This window comes from Acipenser ruthenus, chromosome 1 (assembly GCF_902713425.1).
Source record: "Acipenser ruthenus chromosome 1, fAciRut3.2 maternal haplotype, whole genome shotgun sequence".
NCBI lineage: Eukaryota > Metazoa > Chordata > Actinopteri > Acipenseriformes > Acipenseridae > Acipenser > Acipenser ruthenus.
The window spans coordinates 77,352,903-77,377,955 of NC_081189.1; positions in this window are offsets into that span (position 1 = coordinate 77,352,903).

Below are 25,053 nucleotides of genomic sequence, written 5' to 3' on the forward strand. Positions count from 1 at the left end.
TCATTATGTGTTATAATAAACAATTTCACAGTGCTTTGTAGCCAGCTACGGCATTGGGGTTTTAGTCCCAAAATTATTAAATAGACACACGTTGATATATATATATATATATATATATATATATATATATATATATATATATATATATATATATATATATATATATTACATATGGAGTCCTCTCCATAGAACAAATGCCAGTTGAGCCAGTATTAAAAAGCAATACGTTTTTATTACAGATAGAGTATTACAATTCTTATTGGGCAGTCCACCATACAATACTTGAGGGTGTATGGAGATAGGCAAAACCAGTGCAATTATAACCGTTTGCTCGAGTACTGAGGCAGATCAGTTTCCACTGCTCAACCCAAAACAAACAACAAAAGAAAGAAAAACAGCAACTCCAAAAATAAATAAAACAAAAGAAACGCAACTAATCCAGTGAGTTAATATTCAAACGAAAATTCAATAATAAACAAAACAATTCAAATAACAAACATGCATTTACACTCACAATTAGTGCTGTTTCAAATAGAAATAAAAATAAACAGTTGAAACTAAGCTACAACAGCACTGTATAGCTGCAGGGTAAAACTAACAGTTTAGATTCAACAGCACTTCTCTAACAATATATACATATATATGATTTAGCAGCAAAAAGTGTAATTTAGCAGCCAGAAAATACATCAGTAACTATAGTATGATTTAGCAGCAACAATATAAATTGGCAATAGTACACATTAATAACTATTGTACGATTTAGCACCAATAATATAAGCAAAAGTATAGCAGCAATAATATAAATTTGCATCAATCTTAATTAACAATACTAGTTGCCGTGCAGAAGCAATCTCAAACTATAGTAGACATGACTTTAATTACCCGCCCCCTCAAGGATACCTCATAAACAAATATATATATAAAAATAACCTCCTAAAGTAATACACATTTAAAACAAGCGTGCCAGTATAGCATGAGAAACTGCACCCCATGAGATACTGCGGGCCTTCAGCGCCGTTGACAGTGCCACGCATGCGCACGTTATGCGACGTACAGAGGATTCACGTTTGCATAGCTATACCTATGAGAAACTGCGTCCCATGCAATTGTGCACCCCTACTTTATTATATTAATATTCACATTTAGCTGTTAATGTTTAATAAACTATGTTGTTTTTATTAATAAATAGGTTGTTCCGCTCCCTGTTTTTTCACACTGTTAGTAATGCGAACAATTCACGTGATTTCCATGGCAGCCAAATTCACGTGATTTCCATTCCACGTTGGAATTTATTTGGGAGGGGGAGGGGGGGTGTTGATGTTGTTGTTGCTGTTGTTTTAAAGATGCAATTTAACGGTTGAGTAATCATTCTCTGTGTTTGTTTACTTTTTTACAACAGATCTTTAACGCGAACTGGATGTTTGACAAAACAAATTTAAACTTTTAAAAAAAGAAGACAATTGTTAAAAGCAAACAATATACGTAAAATAATAATACTAATATATCATTACCTATTCAGTATGATTTAAATAAAGCATCAGGTTTACTAGTGTTGCCAGCGATTACATTTAAAAAAAATGAAATAAAATAAAGCATCTCTGCCTCTATTTATGATGAAAAAACCTTGGGTTAACTGCAGCATGCCAGATTTTTGTCCACTTGATAGGTGAATTGCAACACCCTTAAAGTGATATTGTGCACCACAGGATACACCCTCCTTAGTACACTCTCTTAGTCATACTGTATGTCTTTGTTTGAACACAAACTGGGCATTGGATCCCACAAGATACATTCCATTTAGTATCCATGCAAAATCTCTAGCATCTGCTTCTCAGTTATCTACTCATCAGGCCTGATTGAAAACTTTCATGGCTGTTTCCGGTCCATGTGGGGACAGCAGAGGAGAAGTTTACATTTTTTTACATATTTTTTCACATGATAAAAGTGCAATACATTTCAGAGTCTATTTTTAAGTAATCAGTAGAGTGGGTCATATTAAAGCCAATAAAAAATATGCTTATTTATTTAGTTTACATCAAGTTTAATTGTACATATCTCCAGGGATACACCGCATGTAAAAGACCAGAAGGTAAACCACGGTGTGGTATGAAAAATGCCATGTGCAGCTGTGCATTGTAACTGGTACCAAGCCACGTAACTGCTTCAGAAACTTCCACTTACAATAAAATTGTAAAATTATATTGATGCATTTTGCATTACAAATTGAAAGTGTTGATGATGTAAATAATAAAAACAGACTGATATCTAAAGTAAAGAAGCAAAAAAATTTTTAAAAAAAAAAACTTGTGAAAAAAGCAGGATTTTGACTTAGTATGGCTTTGTCTGTTTCAGAAATGTGTTATTTTAAAGTTAACATTTCTTATTTAAAGATCTTTTTTTTAATATATGAAAAGCTGGGATGCATTTTAGGGCAATGTGCACTGAAGGACATAATTAATAACTTGTAAAAATTAATATATGTTCACAAAAAACTTGAAATATGTTCATTTGTGATCTGTATATACAATAAATACAATTCAAACATTTTCCCTATGCATAACCCGGTTTAATTGAGTTTTAAATCTGGAAACGAATCTTCAAATAGACGGGACAAAACGTTAGGTGACTTTACCACACATGCGCACGTTATGTGACGTTCAGGGGATTCACTTTTGCATAGCTATACCTATGAGAAACTGTGTCCGATGCATGAGAAAGACGACCACCAATGACATTACGTATGGGATAATGTATACCAGAGCCGTTGCGAGGGAGAAGGATCGGCAGCATATGAGGGACGCGCAAGCACTGTCTAACCCAGAGGTTAGCAGTGTGAACTTACACTCTCAAGGACCCTTGTACCTACAGAAGGCAAGGCAGGGTCTACAACATTAAGACAGTAGAACCTGGAGAAAGTATGCGGCGTAGCCCAGCTACCCACAGTACAAATATCAGACATCGAGGCACCTCTGAAGAGGGCCCAAGATGTAGCCAACCCTCTAGTGGAGTGTGCAGCTACGCTACCCTACCTAGGGTCCGTGTCCCGTGACAGACAAAGAGCTGGTCAGATTGACGCAGAGCTTTTGTCCTATGCACGTAGCATCTCAATGCCCGCACTGGGAAGAGGAAATTTAATCTCTCACCCTCCGTTGAAGCAAACGGAGGTGGATGGAAGGACTCCAATTCCACAGACTGATTAATGTGGAAGGCTTTGATCACCTTGGGGAGGAAAGCAGGGTTGGTGCGCAGAGACGCCCTGCTGCCATCCTCCCAAATACGCATGCAGGAGCTGTGCACAGACAGTGCCTGCAGCTCACTGACCCGCTTAGTGGAGGTGAAACCCCAGAGGCCACTATGGAGAGCGTGTCCTCTTGCGCCAGCTGATACGCCTCTTCCCATCCACCCTGAACTCCCCTGGGGGTTGGGCAGAGGGGGTAGGGCAACTGGGGCTCCAACAGGGCCTGGGCCATCGTTGCCGGTTTGGCCAGGAGCTCTAGGACCTGGGCCATCTGGGCCTTGAGGTCCACAATGTCCCTTGCCTGCTTGGAACACTTCACCCTTCTCGCTTGTGGCGATGGGGAGCCACTGCGGGCGGCCTGCGCATTGGGGATGCCTAGCAGGGGGTCTTTGCACAGTCCGGCCATAGAGGATGCGGAGCTTGCCCTCATGGCCCTCTCCAAGCGACCTTCTTTCATCCAGGGCTGGAAAGCCTCTCAGATGTTACAGTCCACGTCCCTCTCGAGGGCCAAGGTGGCATGCTGAACACCCAAGCACCGCGCACAGAGGGTATGCTTGTTATCTTGCGGGATATTGGCGTTGCAGGCTATGCAGGGGTGGAACCCTGACTTGCCTGACATGGGCCTGGTGTTTTGCATAGGCCGTGCATTAAACACCACTTGCACTGTGCTCAGGCACTGGCTAAGTGCGAACGCTATGCACTTATCCATTAGCGCTGTAGCAGAGAGTACCTAACACCGTGCACCGTGTACCGTGCCGCACCATATGCCGGTGCAGTGGTGTAGTACCAAGCACCGTGTGCACCGTGAGCTGTTGCGCTAGGTCTGAGGCAGTGGCCAAGCACCGTGTTCACCGTGGGCACTGTGCGCACCGAGTACCGTGCACTATGTGCACTGCATACCCGCACTAGCGTTGTAGCAGTGGGCACCAAGCACCATATGCACCGTGCACCGTGTGCACCGTACGTACCAAGCACCGCTTACCAAGAGTACTATGTGCACTGAGATACCTAAGTATCAAGGGCTATGCGTGCGCTGCGGTACCGAAGCACCTGGGGGTCCGCTAGGCAAATGTGCCTACCCTAACCGTGTGGTCACACACACCTGGTCAGCGTGTAGCGTGTACCAGGGGGACACAAGGCCGAAGCCGCGTTGGGTGAGTTGAAGCAGACAGCAAAACACGGTAGAAAGATAGTATAGAGGAGAGCACACTGTTTGTTTACAAGGCCCGACTCACCGAGGTGGGCGGGCCTTCACAGCCGGCAGGATCTACTCGACAGCAGGGATGCAGCAAGGCCTAGCCCCATGGAGGAGAGTTCGGCTGGAAGTCACTTAACAGCAGGGATAAGACAAGGCCAAGCCCCGTGTAGGAACTGTGTACTCTTCAGAAAGAAAGACAGCCACTCGAACCACTCAAAAAATAGTGAAAAATAAATAAAAAACGATATTAAATTGAAAGACAGTTGCCAATCACTTGTACCAATCACAGCACAGAAATGACATGTGTACCAATTTTTTAGTGTTCTAAAAAAATGACAAGAGCTACGTATTTACTATGTTGGTGTAGTCATTTTACATTTGTGGCTTGTCATGGCAATGTACTCGCTTGTAATCACTTCTTATGCACGTAATTAGCACAGTAGCCAATAACCTTTGGTGTATCATCGACGAGAGATTTACTTCTGCGCTGCAAGCATTCATTTGCTCAGTGCAGCCTCTCATTGAGGTTTGGCATTCGTTATTTTACGTGGCATGGTCCTGTCCCGGACAGGGATCTTGTTTATTATCAAGTATAATACATCTGTTAATAATTGTTATCTCTCAGTCTCCTGCTTTACTGTCAGGTTCATCACAATCTATTATTACTATTATTACTGGTATTATTTTATTTTGTAAAGCGCCGGGGGCGTTTTACAATATTTGCCAGAAGCCCCGTCGACTATTGAGACCCAGTGTTTATTATGTAACAGCACTAACATCTTCAAATACTTCAGATACAATCACAGAGAAGCCACAACCATACAACCTTACAGCATTAACATAACTAAATTGCAATATTCCAGCAACATCGTTAAAAGGTTGTGTCAGTGGGTATTAAGTAACAGTTTTAAGTAACACAATGCCACTGTATTATACACCCCCAAAGTATAAAGCAAAAGTAAACAAGGATATGCAAATCGTTTGAAAATGAATAAGCAGAAGAACAGATCTGCATTGAAAAACTGAATTGCACCTACCACTGTTAATAAAAACAATAGAATCCACTAAAAAGACCATATCCAGTGTAACGCACATTGTATTATTATTCATAACTCGCCATTTACAAAAGACCCGCGATTAATGGAAGTTTTACGGTGACAGAAATAAAAAGGGAAAAAAAATCAATAAAATAAAATAAAACAACATACTACAGGAAAAGTAAAGGCATATAAAAACACTGTACAAACAGAAGTTAAACCATTGGAAAGGCACGTTTAAAAAGTATGTTTTGTAACAGCTTTTAAAAATATTCAAAGGCTCAGATTCCCTGATAACTTTTGGAAGAGCATGGAAAATGGATCATTTAGTACACATACTATTTTCTTTAAATTCATTGGCTCTGATTTAATTTCTAAAGAAATGATTGGCTCAAATTTGTACGTGTAGTAAAAATAATATGTGTAGTTAACAAAATAGAATGTGTAGTGTATGGCAGTACTACACGTTGTAATTTATTTGAAACGTGTACTAACAGCACACATTTTTTACCCAGATGGCTTCCACATAAATATTACTATGCTTTTTTTTTTTTTACCGAGGCCCGTGCCTCGGGTGCCTTAGCTGGCTGCGGCCTTGAACACTCACTAAATATTACTTTACGCTGACTCACAATGTGCTTGTCCCTAAAACTGAACTCGGCTACACCTTATGAAGTATATTAAGTACTACATGTACACAAAATATTCACATTTTTATTTTTTATGCATGCAGAAATAATAATAAAAAAAACACATAAATTTCACACAAATATAAACATCTACAACGGAAAGATGTGCACTCACCGTAATCATGTACCATATTCTATTTTCCTTTTCTTATGTCAGATCTGGACATGCATTGCATCAAAACAAAGGGATGAATTACTATTTAATACGTTAATAGTACATAATACGTTATTGAGATATTTTGATTTTAAACACGAGAAGTTTCATTTGCACATTTCTGTTAATAAAGGAAGGGGATGCAGGATATCATACTCTGTTGTTCAATGATATGTTTTTTTCACGTGACTGTACAGGCCCACACTATCTCAGGACATGCAGTTTCTCATGCTACACCGGCCGTGCACAAACTAAAATACATACAACACACATACAGTACAGAGATAAACCTGGCAGCACTGATAGAACGGAACTGAGAGCGCAGGCAGAGACTGAGAAAATACCAAATGCAATCCGCCATGTACTCTTCCTAACCAAAAGTAAAATGTCCAAACAAGGGTGCCGGCTCACCACCTCTTTATCACAAACACTATCTTGTACAGGTGCCGATATCAGTGAGTGCCGCTTCTAAGTTTTGCTTTCTTTAGAAGTATACTAATCACTCTCGTCCGCTCTCAGCTTCCCACAAGTTCCATCAGTCCGCCCAGTTACAGAATAGCAGCTTTAGAACAACAGCTTGCCCCTGCCATTTTCTCTCCATATCCCCTTTTTAAAAGGGAGATGAATCAGTCAATCACAAACAGGTCAGGAAGGTGAGATCATCTTGTGCAGGTAATTGGCCGCTGCATGCATGGGGGAGGGGGATTGTGGGGGAAGAGATAGTAAAATTATTAGGCTGACAGCATCAAGCATGAAATGGGAGGGAAATATAATACATAAAGCAAAATATAAAAACAAACAATATAATAATAAATAAACACACGTGTTACATGTTTCACATCTTTTTCTTCCCATTGTTTCTCCTGAGGGCTGTATACAGCACTACCAGTCGCCTAACCAGCCATCGTATTGATTATCATCAGTTTCTCAGGAGATTTATTACCAGCATCCAGCCTGAGCTTTCCTCCTACCTTTTTGTAACTACACCCACGCAGAATACCCCTTCCTGCATTCTTCTGCTTGAGACACGGCTGCATTTCAGTATATCTCCCACGTGGTTCTTCAGAATTCTAACCACACAATTCTCAGACCAGAAAGGACATTGCCACACAGTGCAGCTTGGTTCTATTTTTAACCACTAAACGACACAACAATCAGTAGTGTTCATTAAATGTGCTACAGTTCAAAGGGTGGGTGAGTGGTTGGATGGGAGAGGGTATGGAGGTTTGATGAACACTAGATTCTTAATGCCATTGCTTGAATATTGTGCAGGTTTCAATTTTTGCAGGAATTCCCCTGTGTATCCAAACATCATACCAATGACCAGTTTATCAGTTTGGGGGCTGCTGTGCTGTTGGATGTGCTATCTTTAATACAAGATGTTAAAACCAAGGTCCTGTCTGTTCCCCCTGTGTACATAGAATATCTCATGGACCTTTTCAAATGAAAAGCAGGGGTCCTAACTCTGTTATCCGGACTAAATCTCACGCCTGCTGGAAGCTAATGTGTGGTTTCAACTTCCTTGTCAGTGATATCATATTAACACACATTCAGTGTATGTTAAAAAATTGTATGTGGTCTGGGGATTCGCCTCTGTTCTTTACAAATCATTTCCAACTGCTCAATACACGATGATTGTCTTTTTTGCAGCAAGCTCTTCAACTATATCCAGAAATGCTTGATTAGATTATGGGTTGTGGAATAAGAAACTTGATGTTTCCATCCTGGTTTTAAAAAATGTAATCAAGATCACCATTTATTGCTCACTATTCAGGGGAATAACTTTGAAACAAATATGTGACAGAGCGAGGCTGGGCATGAACAGGTGACCTTGCACACTGCAAGCAAGTGTCTTAACCACCATGCTAAAGTGCAAGGCTGGTCTGCATCTGTGGTTATAGAGCTGTTAACCCTATCTCATCTTACTGACGGGACAGAATCCATAATAACATCTACCTTGCCTGTTATATCTAACTATCAATTTTCTGTATCTGGCATTTAAATCTCCCTACTTAATTCACACATTGCGTTCTTTATCTCTTTAGTCTTGGCTGAATGTCAAGTGTAACTGATTTCTATGATGCACAAGATGATGCATTTCAATCATGAGAACAGAAATCAAAACACAGTTCCAGATAATCTCCTCAGAGCTGTGTAGTGTTTATAACCACTATTGTTTCACAACCTGCCTTCTTTCTATTCCCCAACCTTTACGATCCCCACAGGAAAAGGGAAGCAGTTAAAGCCCTCTTCTGAGACCACTGAAACTCCTGGTAAAATCTTAATTCCTTATCGTATGTGATATCATATCCCACTACCAATAATTATCTGGAACATTTTCTGATTTCAACATTGTTTGGGGAAAGGAAAAGGGGATGCCACATCTTAAATGTAGCCATATGTTGTTTGCAGGGTCCTCTGAACAGCAATGTTCCACGTTTGCCAGATTACGTTGCGTTCTGTAATATAAATTTCCCAAGTGTAGCTTGAAGGGCTTGTTCTGTGCTGTTGCGTATGGCGTTAATACTACTGCTGAAGGGAAACTTCAGTGGGGAGTGGACTGCCTGCAAAGGGGCCCTTAATTAATCCATGTGTGGGAGGGTTTAGGACTGATTACCATTGGTGGCTGGGCCGTGACATTGGTCCAAAAGGGGCTGGTTAGGAGAGGATATATAGGAATGAAAAGTATTGAACTAGGGATTGATTTAACTCTGCTCTGAAACTGCGACATACAGGCTTCTAGCTGTGAACTAGGCCTGTGCTCAGGCTGTGAACTTTCTTGCTGATGACTCCAATACAAGTGCCTCTAAACAGCATCGCTCTCTGCCTTATTTTTTTATTTTTGTTTTTCTCTTCTTGTTCTTGAATTCTTATTAATGAAGCCCTACTGTATGTATTAATTTGTTTCCAGTACAGGGAGTAAAACAGCATTTTCAGAGAAAGTTTGTGCTTATAATTAAGATCAAGTTAGATGAAATACACCTCCATGACCTCAATTTACCTAAAAAGTTAAATGCCTCCAGGCATTTGAAGGATATATTTCCAATAATGTAGATGCCAAATCGTTTTTATTGGGTACCACAAATTACTTCCAGCTACCTTGTTGTTTTAAGAGAACTATGAACTAATATAATTAAAAACAAACAAAAAGTATACTTTATTTGTACCTGGAGACTGTTGTTCTGGCTGTAAAGTTAAACTTTTAGAATTATGTGACATCCTTGATTGGTACTGGTGTATTATCATTTTGTCAGTTGATTATTTCCAGATTTATTGGGCAGTACAGTGTATCTGATTAAAATAATATATCAGTTGCCAAACTTAATATTCTGCTTTAAATTCACCAGCATTCTTTTTCTTTTCTGTAGATATAAAGTTAATTGGTTCCAGTATCTGACACTGGAATGCTGGCTATAACATATAATAATGATCAAATAAGAATAGTCCCAAATGCAGACTGGTTATCATTACTTTGTTTAACCTGTTGCTTTCTATTGAACTGCTGCAACAAAAACTGTATATGTCTTCTGCCTTTGAAATAACAGCTGTTAAAAAAGTAGCATGAAGGCCAAGTGTGGCACAGGCTCTCTTTGCAGCCTGCTTGCTAAATCAGATTTATCAGTGGGTTTTTCATGTCGTCATTATGGTATGGTGTAACAGGGGCATTCTATTACTGTGTGGGTATCCTCCGAGAAACGACAGAGACACAGAGGGTTTGACCTTAAATGCCGCACAGGCGTCCAGGTTTTACTAAGTACAAGGTAGTTGTTACAGTTGCAGTGCTGGTGGCCACCACTAGGGTACCAGCAATGGTAGCCCTAGTGAGGAAGAAGATATACTGTATATACACACACACACAGGTACATGAATATATATATATATATAGACAAAAAATAGAAAATAAAAGGTGGCCAAGCTCACGCAGTGCGCTACTCTCGTTATACAGGGAGATCCCAGTTAAACACACAGTGATTGTGTTGTAGCTCACCCTGGTTCCACACACAGTGGTGAGGGTTCTTCTCCTTACTGCCAGGCTTGTTCAAAGCACAAAAGAAAGAACATCACAAAACAAATAACAAACAAAGAACCAAGAGATTTAGCCTCCCTGCCCTGCCATATCCCAAATTAAACATTTTCATTTAGAAATCAAACAAACCATATTTATAATGAAACAAAAACATATTATTTATCGGAGCAGGCCTTAGCCATGCCACATATGGTTTGGAGGATGTAAACATGTCCCTACCAAACTTACATTTGAAAATAACAACTCTCTGTTTACAATAACACATTCACATAGGGGTTTTCCAAATAAACCATGTTTTCCTTTTAATTTATTATTGAGTTATGAACCTTAAATGACTGTTATTCCAAAAGCAATGGAGTGGACTTGACATGGATACTACTACCCTAAAATGCAAAATGCAAGAATACAAATGGTTGCCTTTATTATATGATGACAAAAACAGTACTGTCTGTTATATCTCTTAAAAGATGATCTACACTATGGTATACCTCGAATCACCCACTGTGAAACACAAACGTGAAGTACGTTATTGTGACAGGGCTGAGGCCTGCCCCTGTAAGTGAATGTATTTTTGGTGGTGGTTTATAAAGAATGATTGTTAAAAGTATGTGCTAGATTTGGCAGGGCTGGGAGGTTAGACTGCCCTCCTTGCCTAATTGAAACTTCATGTGCAGCCAGGTGTTAATTGAATAATTGATTATCAATTAACTCTGGCCACATGCTTATGTTCTGTGCTGTGTTTACAAGCTGAAAGCTTTATGACCAGGGATCCTAGTTTTCTGCAATAAAAAAAAAAATTCTGATAAAAAAAGTAAAATCTGCGTTATTTCGCAATTAAATTAAAACGCTAAAATGAAGTCCCCCCCATTCACATTATAAGATACACAAACAGTACTATTGAATAACTACATAATATAGTATTTATTGGTATTTATTGGTACACTTTTAAAGTCTGAGGAAGTTATAAGCTCACCAGTGCCATCAGTCAATAATATAAACAAACTTACTATTTTACTTTAAACATTACAAATACTTCTGTGTAGTAATAATACAAAACTACAAATAGTATTCATATTAGTTTATCTCCGAGTTAGTCTTTATCATCTGGATGGCTACTGCCAAGCTCATTGACCCGATCTTTACAGGTGATTTTTCGGCATCTTTAAACAGCTTATTCAGTAGTAACAATGCACTGGATACTGAAGTAAACAGCAGCTATGCACCTCATTCAACCTTGACCTCTGTACACCAGAAGCAGTTTTATTGAACAAGTATTTTACATAAATTTAAAGCAAAATTGCCTATGTTGATGATTATATATGATAAGTGCATTGATTTGGTTATCAAACTAACAAAAAAAGCCTTGCATGTTTTTTGCCCCGCCCCAAGTGTAAAACTAAAAAATCAGTGTTTGCACAATAAATTACGTTTATTTAAATAAATTAAATTAGATTTATTTTGCAAGTAGGGCATTCCATACTACAGTGGAAAAAACTTGTCAGTCAACAACCAGCAACTCCATCATCCAGGTGACTAATTTAGAAGTAGGAAAAGCCCACCATTCAAAGAGAGTTCAAAATATTGTATAATACTATAATCTATTTTAGGAGTGTAACAGACTTTTGCCTTAATATGTTCAGATCCCATGAATATTATAAAATGGTTTGTGTAACTCCAAACCATCGTGGAATGGGTCTGAACGTTTCTAGCATATTACCTCTTTAATTATTAAGCCATTAGGTTGCTGAAGTAATAAAACAATAAGGTGGTTGCATTCCTGTAGGATGATGTGCAAATTGAGAATCTACAGACAGCTAACTATCGTTAGTGTATATTGCAAAAACTTTCCAATATTTACCCCACAAGGCCAATGAGACTGCTGATTACCTCCTTGATCACCAGATCAGGAAGCTGTCATTGGTTACTTGCTTTGTTTCCTGATTAAACAAAATTTCATCAATTTACTATTGATCGACTGATTTGAGTATGGAGAGCCAGGAGAGAATGAGTTGGTCAATTCGATATCGTTGCATATGAATGTTTTGGATGGACTCCGTTATTAATTATTACAATTATTAGTTTATTTGGCAGATTTATCCAAGGTGACTTACATGTGTTACAGGGCAAAAACAATATTTAAATACAATAAGTGCAAATACTACTAGAATACAATATGAGATATCAATTTAGGATTAAGACAATTTGTATCTAAGATGACATGATAGTAGTGGAATAGTGCAAAGATAGTGCATCAGCTGAGCATCCAGTAACATGGTGCTTAGGTCAGCTAAGTCCAGTGCATTGTAGGAGTGATAGATCAAGAGATCTACAAGTGCAGTCTAAACAGGTGGGTCTTGAGGAGGTGGCAGGTGGCAGTGAGAGCCTTATGCTCACACAGATCTTATTGTGCTTCCAGTTCTAAGGTACATAGACACAGTCTACGACCATTTAGGAAGTCCTTTGTTGGTTAGAAGCATACCCTGTCGATGTAGATATTGCATCAACTCCAGAGAAGCCATATTTGATACTGAGACATTCATATGGACCATTTTTATGCTGCATGAAAATTGATCTCCAGAGACCAAGCCTTTAAGCATTTTGATTTCCATTGGTCTAGTGTTCAGCTGCTGGTTTATATAGTGGTTAAGGGACTAACTGGTTATCACTTACCTCATTTATCCCTCGATCTCATTCTGCACAAATTTTCTGATAAGCGTGGTCGACAGCAAATTTGTTAATAAATTATTAGCTGCCGAACATGCAATCGCACAGGCTATAGTTTGGCAGAGACGAGAAGCAAACATCGTCCTTGCGAACTACATTTAACTAAAATAAACACAAATACATTAAACAATAACAATAATAATACAAATAAATACAGGCGGGGTGTACCCCGTCACAGGGAGGAACATACATTGTGAGCTATAAATGCTATTATAGAGCAGTGGTGTCAAAAGTTCCTGGAGGGCCGCAGTGTCTTCTGGCTTTCCTTCCACCCTAGCTCTCAGTGAGCTCTCGATTGATTCATTGGACACATTTAACACTTCTCTGCAGGCCTTATAATGGGGTAGATGTAAGTATAGGCGCAGTGCAAATAATTGCGGATGCAAAATTCAAATTGCATTGTGGCCAGGCAATTATTTTGCACTGCACCTTAAGAGCAATGCAAAATACTCAATACACACAAATAATGATCCGCAATTACGATAATGAGTGTAGCGTCAGAGTGGGTCATAATATCATTCTGTGTATGAAATTAACAGAATTGAAATATACAGAGGGGGATTTTAAGCCATTCTTAGTTCATTCTTCCTTTCTGTATTATTTTATTTTAGTTGTTGCACATTTAATTTTCCCTTTATTTAGTTTTATTTAGTTTTATTATTTTGTTTTATTTCTGTTCCTTTGTATTCACTAGAAATGTGGTCTAGTCTGATTATTCCGATAGAGGTTGGGTTCTACATGACTTGAATTCAAACAAGGTATTTTATTATTATAATTTAAACTAGTCCAAATACAAATATACCTTGCACATTATATGAGGATCTCAATGAGCGCATCGGTCTATTTGGCGGCCACACTTGCAGAGTTAGGAGTACAGAGACAGTAGTCGCTGTTTGACATTTGTGACAATTATGTCAGAGGAAGGGCAGCAAAGTCCTCTTGGCGCACGAAAAAGAAAAGAAAAGTTTTCCGAGAAGGAGCTGAGAGTCCTTACGGCTGAGGTCACTCAGCTTGAAACTGAGTTGTTTGCAAAAGCCTCAGCCAACATCAGTTATGCTAGTACCCTTACAAAATGATATCTATTGGCCTGCCCTTTTCAGCATGACATCCAGAAATTTGCCTAGCACTGGACAAGGTGGATTGGGCTATCCCTCCAGACATTCCAACTGTGGTCTGAAAGGCTAAGTAGTGCAGAGAACACAGCACTTTCACATGCGCAGGGATAGCGGTCCCTAGATTGATGCTGGCTCATCCCTCAATTCAGATATTGGTCGAGGATAACCTGTGGAGTCAGACGATAACTATTTAGCACTGCATCCTCCGGCATCCCAAACAAAGTGACCCTGGGATTGAATATGCAGGGTCGTCTTCATCTTGCCCTTCTCTGAACGTGTTCTTGCCTCTCCTCAACAAGAGCCAAGTGTCGCTGCATCAGGAAGTGTACCACAGCAGCCATCCTGAAGCCAATGACTCTGTAGGTGTGTGCTTTTATACAGCTCTCAGTTACTCGCTTCTACAGTGGTTTGCTTATATAAGAAATGTTTTTGGAGGGACAGCAATTGTATAAGTGCAAGGAAAAAATCCTTACATCACATTATAATGTTTGAGCCGGCTTAATATCCAGATCACAACCAATTCCATGCTCTTTTCTTCATTTGAATGCATTTCAATATAATTGTAATGGATGAATGATGGCAAAGTGCAAATTTGTGCATCCTCCACATTTTTAGTGGCTGGTAAAATCAGACTTTACAGCGACTAAACACAATTTATGGCAGCATTATGGGGGTTTTGAACCTGCAAATCACTTTGCACGTATCCTTACATCTACCCCAATGTTTCATAGGTAGTGCACCTTGATTTCCATTACTTGAGAGTAGGTGTTAAAACTTCATGCTGATATTGGACTCAGCTCTCGCCAAGATAAGCACCAACTAAGACATAGTTTCTTTTACTGTAAACTAACGTGATTCATCTGTGTTTCCTTCCATCTGTTGATGTAGATATCCTTCTGCCTGGTGTTGATGGCTGAAGTGTAATGCTGACTCCAGGGATCAGCCTATTTTGCCTCCCTGTCGCATCAGCACACACAATGGCTGCAATGCTGGCTCTAGGGATCAACCACTGTGCGGCCTCCCTAGCACATCAGGATGACAACTGTCTGGACTTAGCTGAGTGGGGTACTTCTCTGGGGTCTTCAAGTGGGCACCTTCCATCCTTGGTGTTTCGTCGATTAGCCCATGACACCTTAAGAGGGCTCGACAGTGATTCTTCCTTTACATCAACGTTGCTTTCTTTCTATGATGCTTGAGGTCCCCAACCAGAATCTTTCATCTCAACCACAGCCAGTTGCTGCTCCTCTCTGCTGCTTCAGATAACTTCTTCACTATGTGTCGCAACTCTTGACCACTGAATCCAATGTCTCTGAGAAACCAGGTTGTGGAGTGTGCCACAGATCCTTGACAGCCGACCTCCACTGGGTAAACCTGGACTCTCCATCCTCGCTGTTCCACTTCAGCAGCCAGTTGAGCATACCAAAGTTCCTTCCTTTCATACGCCTCATCCACAACATCCTCCCATGGCACTGTTAACTCTACCAGGTGAACAAGGCATGCTGATCCAGACCACAAGACAATATCAGGTCGAAGGTTAGTGGTGGCAATCTCAGGTGGGAAAATAAGCTATTGTCCAACATCTGCCAGCATTTTCCAGTCTCTAGCAGCTTCCAGTTGTCCTAGAATCAAGTATTTTTTTTTTAATAATCACCTGTAAAAGACCATGAAAATATGAAATCTGTCCAATTGAACAAATTAGATTAATTATGTTAATTGAGAACTTAAGTTGGAATGAAAACCAGAAGACCCTGCGGCACTCGAGGGCTGGAGTTTGACGCCCGTGCTGTTGAGCTTAATACTCAATGAAGCGTAGCAGCGAAGGAAATTCCAACCTCTTAGAGTGGTGTAAAGATGGTTTTGGAAACAAGGTTGCAATAATCCTGGCATATTTGTTCTTCTTTTATTATTTTCTTTTCACACATAAATGTAATAAAATTACATTTCATCTGGTTTAATGAAAAGGGTGAATTAACCAGTATTATGGATACAGCAAAAATGCAAGACACTTTTATAAACATTTTATCGAAATTCCCATCTTAAAACCTACTTTATATTAAACATGGATTCTCTCTCAGACAAATAGCTCCCAAACTTTGGTTTCAATGTTTCAATGGGGTAGCAGTGTGGAGTAGTGGTTAGGGCTCTGGACTCTTGACCGGAGGGTCGTGGGTTCAATCCCAGGTGGGGACACTGCTGCTGTATCCTTGAGCAAGGTACTTTACCTAGATTGCTCCAGTAAAAACCCAACTGTATAAATGGGTAATTGTATGTAAAAATAATGTGATATCTTGTAACAATTGTAGGTCGTCCTGCATAAGGGTGTCTGCTAAGAAATAAATAATAATAATGTAAGGCAGCACCATAAGAAGCTTCATCAAGGTAAGACTGTTGGTTAAATAATGTATGGGTTATTTTCTAATCAGTTAGAATCTGGGCTATTACTTTCCAACATATTTTAAATACACAAGGTACTCTCTTTGAATTCCAATGGGAGGGCCAGGATCATTTATTTTCCAAACTGGTATAAATGCTGCATCCATGGTAACAACAGTTTATTGAGACTTCATTGTGTCCATGGTATCCAGATAATTCATTAATAGAATTGTTAGGAACCAACCATTATGTTATTATTATTATTATTATTATTATTAATAATAATAATAATAATAATAATAATAATAATAATAATAATAATAATAATAATAATAACACAAAATACAAATTACCTTTTTAAAACTTGGACCTTCATAATACCGGGTTGGTCTTTTGACCCTCCTACTGTTTTTTTTTTTGGTTCTGTACATTTTACCAACAGTTTTTCTATGCATACTGTACAACTATGTATGCAATTTTGTGTGTGTGTGTTTTCATGATTTAGATTTAAACAGAAAAGCCATGACTGTTAGATTATGTCTTTATCTTTACTCCTATGTGTATGTATATTAAATTATATAATTCAATAACAAAGAATACTCTAGTTGTTTTATCTTAATGTACCATTCCATGTTATATCTTTAGGGCAGCAGTGTGGAGTAGTGGTTAGGACTCTGGACTCTTGACCGGAGGGTTGTGGGTTCAATCCCTAGTGGGGGACACTGCTGCTGTACCCTTGAGCAACTACTTTACCTAGATTGCTCCAGTAAAAATCCAACTGTATAAATGGGTGATTGTATGTAAAATAATGTGATATCTGTATAATGTGAAATAATGTATAATGTGATATCTTGTAACAATTGTAAGTCACCCTGGATAAGGGCGTCTGCTAAGAAATAAATAATAATAATAATAATAATAATAATAATAATAATAATAATAATAATAATAATAATAATAATAATAATAAACAAAAGTAGAAAAATCTCTATGGGTGTACATCAGTGTCATTTCTGCAATATTACTCAGATGCAACTGGCACACATGCTATGCAAAACACCCTCCATACCCAAGCATTTAGTAGACATATCCTCATACACTCTTCTTTTATTCAAAATAATGTCTTTTTAAAATGTCACTGGCTTTACATTTACAGGATTTCACAGAACACCCTACATCTCCATTGTAAGCGAATCATACCCTAATCCATCTTTGCTGAATTTTACTAACATATAAGAAATTAGCAGTATGCCTCGTAGTTGAGCTTCATATGGCATATGGTTCAGACAGTCTTCATATGTAAAGGTGTATCTGGCGATAAAGAAATACATAGGAGGCAGTGTGGTCCAGTGGTTAAAGTCCAGGGCTTGTAACTAGAAGGTCACCAGTTCAAATCACACCTCTGCCACTGACTGACTCACTGTGTGACCCTGAGCAAGTCACTTAACTTCCTTGTGCTCCATCCTGCAGATGAGATGTTAAATCAATGTCCTATTGTAAGTGACTCTGCATATAATGCACAGTTCACAGCCTACCTCTGTAAAGCGATTTGTGATGGTGGTCCACTATGAAAGGCACTATATACAAATATTACATCATTATTATATATTTAAATATGGTTCTTCCGTATGGGAACTTACAAGAGGCCATCTTATTAATGTGTTCTGTTTCTAGATCTTAACTGGTTACCATTCATTATAAAACAAATGCAATTTAAGCCTGTCTTTAACTATTAGGAACTGGCAGTTTTCATTTCAGATAAAAACATGGTCATGGTCATTTACTTCTTATATTACAAGTAATATGAACTAGGGTTGTGCAGATACTCAGAGTAATTGCCTTTACCGTGTTGTTGTCGGTATAAAATAAAACCAAAACAAGCCTTTTGAAATTGTGTAGATTTCACAACAAAAAGCTACCTTTCTCATGTTTGTCCTCATCTATACAAATGAGTACCAATCAATAGCAATGAACTTCTGCATTGAGTGATTTAAAAGCCTTTTGGAAGGAAATGTTCCTTTCACTTGGTGAGCTAAACATTTTTACTGTTGTACTGCCAGGTGGTGCCATAAACTTACACAAAACATGTTGTGAAACAAAAAAAATACCACTGATTTTTTGTGTGTACATCTGACCTTTCTTTATCCCCTAGCTTACAGAGTAAGTGGAGGCTTGATGGTCCAGTGGTTAAAGAAAAGGGGCTTGATACTAGGAGGTTCTCAGTTCAAATCCCAGCTCAGCCACTGCCCCACTATGAGCAAGTCATTTGACCTCCTTGTGGTCTGTCCTTCAGATGAGATGTAAAACCAAGGTCCTATTGTAAGTGCCTCTGCAGAAGCAGTTGTTGATGCATAGTTCAATCCCTAGTCTCTGTAAGTTGCTTTGGATAAAAGTGTCTGCTAATTGACTAATTAATAATAACAATAAAGTAGCAGGGCTCCAAAAAATATAGCGAAATAATGTCCCCACGTGTTGCTACAAATGTTTAAATAACGTACCTGTAATTTTTTATTTTACTGTTAACATCTTGACAACTTTTTACACTTACAATTTAAAGTCTGTTTTAACAGTCTTTTCAAAATGGCTGCTGGGGGAGTGACAAGGGTGTGGTTTCAACTGAAAGACTGCTGTGATTGGATACAAACTGAGAGGCTGCGAGCTTGCAGTGATTGGGGGCAGAGTTTTGAAGCATGGAATAACAAGGCGGCGAGAGAGTAGACAGAACATCTAACAAGACAGGGAGAATATATAATTATACAAATACTAGTTCATTTTTACCTCAGAATCTTTAAGAGACCATTATCTACTGCTGTGTCTATTGTGAGATGCATTTGTTTGTCGAGTATAACCAGAGGTTAAACCTTAACATGGATTTTAGTTATATTCTATATTAAACCACATTGTCATATTGTTATTGATTGGTAATATGTTTAGACAAGGGTAAATGATGGTACGCTTTGTTTTGTGGTCTGTAATTGACACATTCTAAGCTTTTTTCCACATGCCTAACAACTAAAAACATTTTTAAGGGAATTACACAGTAAATCTGAGTATCCACACAGCCCTAATATGAACCCTTATGGCACCACATAGTCCCTCATGTGCAACTTAGCAGGTAATTGTAAGACTAAGGTGGTGGGATCTTCGCCTGTAAGGAAGTGAGTTTATAGCAGAGTGGCAGTGATTTATTTTACTCACTTGCCTCGAAGTGATACAGTTTAAAAATGAAAAAAGATAGCACACCAAAATATACCTGTAAGGAGGTTGTTAGGTTAATGAGAGATATCCCTTCATACCATTCATCCATCTACTCGTGCAAGTTCCAGCCTGATTAGCATGGTTGATTCTGCCTCAGTAGTTCCACTTTAGTAAAAGATGCAGAAACCTGGGGGAGCCACGATAAAAAGGGTTACAAATAAAATGTGTTTTTGCTTTTTGCCAATATTCCATGTACCATCGTGTGAAACAACATTCGATATTCTTACTAACTTTCTCTCCCCAGCATTCCATGCACAACATGATTGGTTACAATGTCACTACTTTATTATGGTTAAAAATAATTTATCATATGTTGGTATGTTATGCTCTTCCTGTTACTGGATAAGGGCATCTGCTAAGAAATAAATAAATAAATAAATAAATAAATAAATAAATAATACTCTGATTGGCCCTCATTTTTGTCTTTTGTATGGGGAAAACATTTTTAAAAATTTTTAGTTAACAGACAAGGATGAAGAGGATGTCTGGGTGTATAAAATAATGATTAAGGTAGGCTATATTCTTAAATGACTCACCAGATTGAGAGCAGTATTGGCAGCAAATTTAGCTTTGCAGGGTTGTTTTTTTTTGGCCTTCTACCTTCTGGGAATTCAGCCTAAACCAAGCTGTCTGAGTTTTTATGAGGGCTGTGAAACATTATGTGTGAGAATTTATTTATTTATCCCGCACAGTCCAACCTTAAGCAAGTGGAGTTCTTTGGCGGCACAATGTGTGTCTCACACTGCTGCAAGACTGGCTTACCTGTGAGAAGAAATGAAGGGGACTTCCTTCTACACCACACAGTGATCCAGATGGACTATATTAGGGTACAGAAATATGAATTTGCAACGCAGGGTGATATTTAATCTCCCTGAAATCCTGTTATACCCTAGTATTTGATTTATTTGTATTAACTTTTACTTTAATTGTATACATTAAGTATAACATATGTAAAGAAAATTAAATATATATGAAAACAGGTGGAGGTAATCATTTAAATACCCATTTTAGTCAGCTTATTAATTTTAGTGGGGCCCTCATTGATTTCAGCTATTTATTTCATTTGTTTTTCAATAGGCTTTTGTAGAAACCACATAATATCATTTTAAGGTAAGTTTCAACTGAGTTAGGACCATTCCCCATACTATGCTTGCCAGCAGTTCCTCTTACTAATGTGCTTCATAATTACATGCACAAGTGAAGCTAGAATTAAAATGACATGTTTGTCCTACTAAACCAGCGTTCTTCAGTTGATGGGATTTGGCCCATGAGAGCCTTCCGTTTGGCCCGTTGGATGTCAGCTGCAGTGCTGCCAACTGGGCTGTTTTTCCACAAAATGTGGCTGTTTTTAATTATGTTTTGTGAGAAAATCACTTTAATTTATGGGGTTTTAATGTGAAACAACTGAATAGGCTTTTAAATCGTCCACGTCTTTACTTTCTCATTAAACACTAAAACGAGAGCACAACATTTTAAGAAATGACTATGCAAGTGTGTCCTGCATTTATTCTTTTTTAAATTATAGATGAATCGCTTATTAAAATGTTGCACCCTTGTTTGCATGCAGTTTCTTCATTCTGCACGCACCAAAACACGTACATTAAACCAATTTTACTACTAAATGGCTAGCAGGGATCAATCGAATTCTTAAAGGGGAAGAAAACGCCAGGGAAAAACAGAAAAACAACAATCCTAAATATAATAATAATATTCAAGTTATATTTACTAAGCCCTAAAAAGGAAATATTTAATATATTAGAAAGCCACTTGTTCACAGTTAATACATAAAATGACCACTTAAAACTAGCGTTTCTAGTGGGAAATCACACAGCCATTTCCACCGTGGAGATCGACAAAGACATTGTAAGTGACACAAACTGCACCTATTTCACATCCAGCTACACAGAACTTAGAGCACAGCAGTGATAAATTCAGTCCTGGGGCCATGCTTTTTAATTTTAAATGTTTTTTATGGTTTCTTTTGGGAAGAAGTAGGCAGGTTTTTGTAAAAGTAGTTCATTACAAATTCTAGTGATCAGTAAACAGACAGATAATTATAATCCAGGTGCAATGTTGTTTAACGGTTGTATTTTGTAATCCAAATGCCTGATGGCGAACAACAGTAAATAATAACAATGTCAATGAGAAGCAATACAGCGGCATGTATTCCTTATTTGTAATCCGCGGGTTGGCCCCTAAATAATAACAGTCCCGTTTTAATTCACCCACATGTAACACATACACAAACACAAACACCAGTCCACAGTGCGTGTGCTAGTGCTTGTGGTGAAAATACAGTACTTTAGTGCAAACAAAGTGCAGTGTTGTGCAGGTTTGTGCTGGCCTTTAGCGACAGCTCCTGGATCATGTTTAGCCGACTAAATAAACACAAACAGTATTATTCCGACATGACAATAAACAAACAAAACACTCACGATTTTCTCCTCACAAAACACAGGTCCTTCCAGGTTGTTCTCTAACCAAAATGAAGGAACAGATTACGTTGCTTCGTCCCCTATTTATACCGTCACACATGACCCCTTGGTAAACGATTGCAGCCACTCCTCCAAATCCGCCCCTTTCTAAATAACGACTTCCTTTTAACCCTAGGAATGAAGTGTCAGGCCAAACAGTCCAGGGTAATCTGTTCCCATTACTTAGCGCCCTCACATATATTTCTGTTACATATCCCACCGCTCAGAGTGGAGCGAGCTGAAGGAACACTCGGCTGAATCTACCTTTCCCATTAGTCCCCCCTCCCGGGAAAAATAATCCGCATTTTGGTGGTCTTTCCCCGCACGGTGTACCATGTGGTACATGAAGGGCTACAATGCCAGATACCACCAAGTTATCCGGGCATTGCTGTCCTTCATTGTGCTTAACCACTTGAGTGGGGCGTGGTCTGTGACAAGATCAAATGAATGTCCCAGCAGGTAGTATCATAAAGAATGAGTAGCCCATTTAATGGCCAAACACTCCTTTTCGACCACGGAGTAGTTGTGCTCCCGAGGGAGCATCTTTTTTACTCATATACAATATCGGGTGTTCTACTCCGTCAACCTTTTGGGACAAGACCGCACCCAAACTCACATCAGACGCATTGGTGTGAAGGATTAATCTCTTGGTGAAATCAGGTGTGATGAGAGTGGGGGCCTGGCATAGGCTTCACTTAATAATATCAAACGCCCCCTGACACTCTACTGACCATTCAATTACATTTGGTGCACTCTTTTTGGTGAGGTCGACTAAAGGGTTAACCACTGTGGCATTCTCAGGGATAAAGCTGCGGTAATAACCGGCTAATCCAAATAGCGACCCCACCTGAGTCTTGGTTTTGGGCATCGCCGCATCTACCAAAGCATGGATTTTGGTGACAACGGGTTTTACCCTTCCATTCCCCATTAAAAATCCCAAATACTGAGTCTCTGTTTTGGCAAACGTGCATTTTCCCAAGTTAGCTGTCAGTCGGGCTACCCTTAGAGACTGAAAGATGGCTGTAACCCTAGCCATATGCTGTTGCCAGGTGGAGCTGTAAATAACCACATCATCAATATACGCTGCTGCATATTCATGATGTGGCCGTAAAACCTGGTCCATCAGTCTTTGAAAGGCAGCAGGCGCACCATGTAGCCCAAACGGCATGGTTAATGGTTGTATTTTGTAATCCAAATGCCTGATGGCGAACAACAGTAAATAATAACAATGTCAATGAGAAGCAATATAGCGGCGTGTATTGTGTATTTGTAATCCACGGGTTGTCCCCGAAATAATAACAGTCCCGTTTTAATTCACCCACACGTAACACATGCACAAACACAAACACCAGTCCACAGTGCATGTGCTAGTGCTTGTGGTGAAAATACAGTACTTTAGTGCAAACAAAGTGTAGTGCTGTCCAGGTTTGCGCTGGCCTTTAGCGACAGCTCGTGGATCGTATTTAGCCTTCTAAATAATCACAAACAGTATTATTCTGACACGACACGACAATAAACAAACAACACACTCACGATTTTCTCCACACAAAACACAGATCCTTCCGGGTTGTTCTCTAACCAAAACAAAGGAACGTATTATGTCGCTTCGTCCCCTATTTATACCGTCACACATGACCCCTTGGTAAACGATTGCAGCTGCTCCTCCAATCCGCGGCTGCGACATCATTTCCCACCCGGGTCGATGAGTTAATGCACCGAAGCTGTGCCCCCTTTCTAAATGACCGAGGCCAAACAGTCCAGGGTACTCTGTTCCCATTACTTAGCGCCCTCACAGGTCGGAAGGTAGATTTACCACCAAGAATCATTGTCTTTCTGTCACACCCCTAACAAGCAATATTTATTGACAACCCGCCATAATACAGGAACAAATGATCACTGCACTTTATCTGGTAATAACCCTTCTCCTTCCTTGTTTACAACACTCTGTATGTAAGCTACCTTCAATCAATAAACTTTAATTTAGTACACACTCGGTATGCACATTCATTCCCATTCGCGTCAGTACACTCCCTAACCTAACGTTGAATATTTTTTTTTACAGTTTACTATTATTATTATTATTTCACTTCTTCAGATAATGACTCCTCTCCTGTAGCTTCTCTTTCCTGAAGGTTGCTGTTTAAATGCTTGCTGTTCACCCTGGTCCCCTTCTGACACTGAAGATTATTTGAATGTATTTTATGCATGCCCACGCAAAGTGGGGTGTAGCCCCCTCAATTTTTGGTTCTGCCCCCCCTTCCACCTCATCATGGAAAGTCTGGCACCGCTGTGATGGCAAATCTGCCTCGCCCCTGCCACTCATTGACATGCTTTCATTACTTGCATGCTTGTTGCGCAGTCATTTTTAGAAAAAAAAGACGATGCAAGCGTGTGTTAAAATTTCAGACAAAAAGGAATTTAGATGTCCATTTTAATTTAATATTTTTAATAAAATTAAGATTACTAGCATGCAGTTTTAATAGCATTACAGTGATAAATATTTGCTTTGTATTATTAAATGGCCATCATAAATCGTAACCCCCCCATACGCACATCATGAGCGCCCTGTGGCACGCCAAGATTCAGACATTGCCTTATCTGACCCTCCAGTGAATGTAATTGAATAACCCTGTACTAAACTATTTTTTCTTGTTATTATTTTCTTAATATTATTATAAAAGGGGATATTACTGCCCAAAAAAAGTCAAACCACAACATGTTACTGGATTACCCAGTGCAGCCAAAGCCAAAGCTAGCATCTGTAAC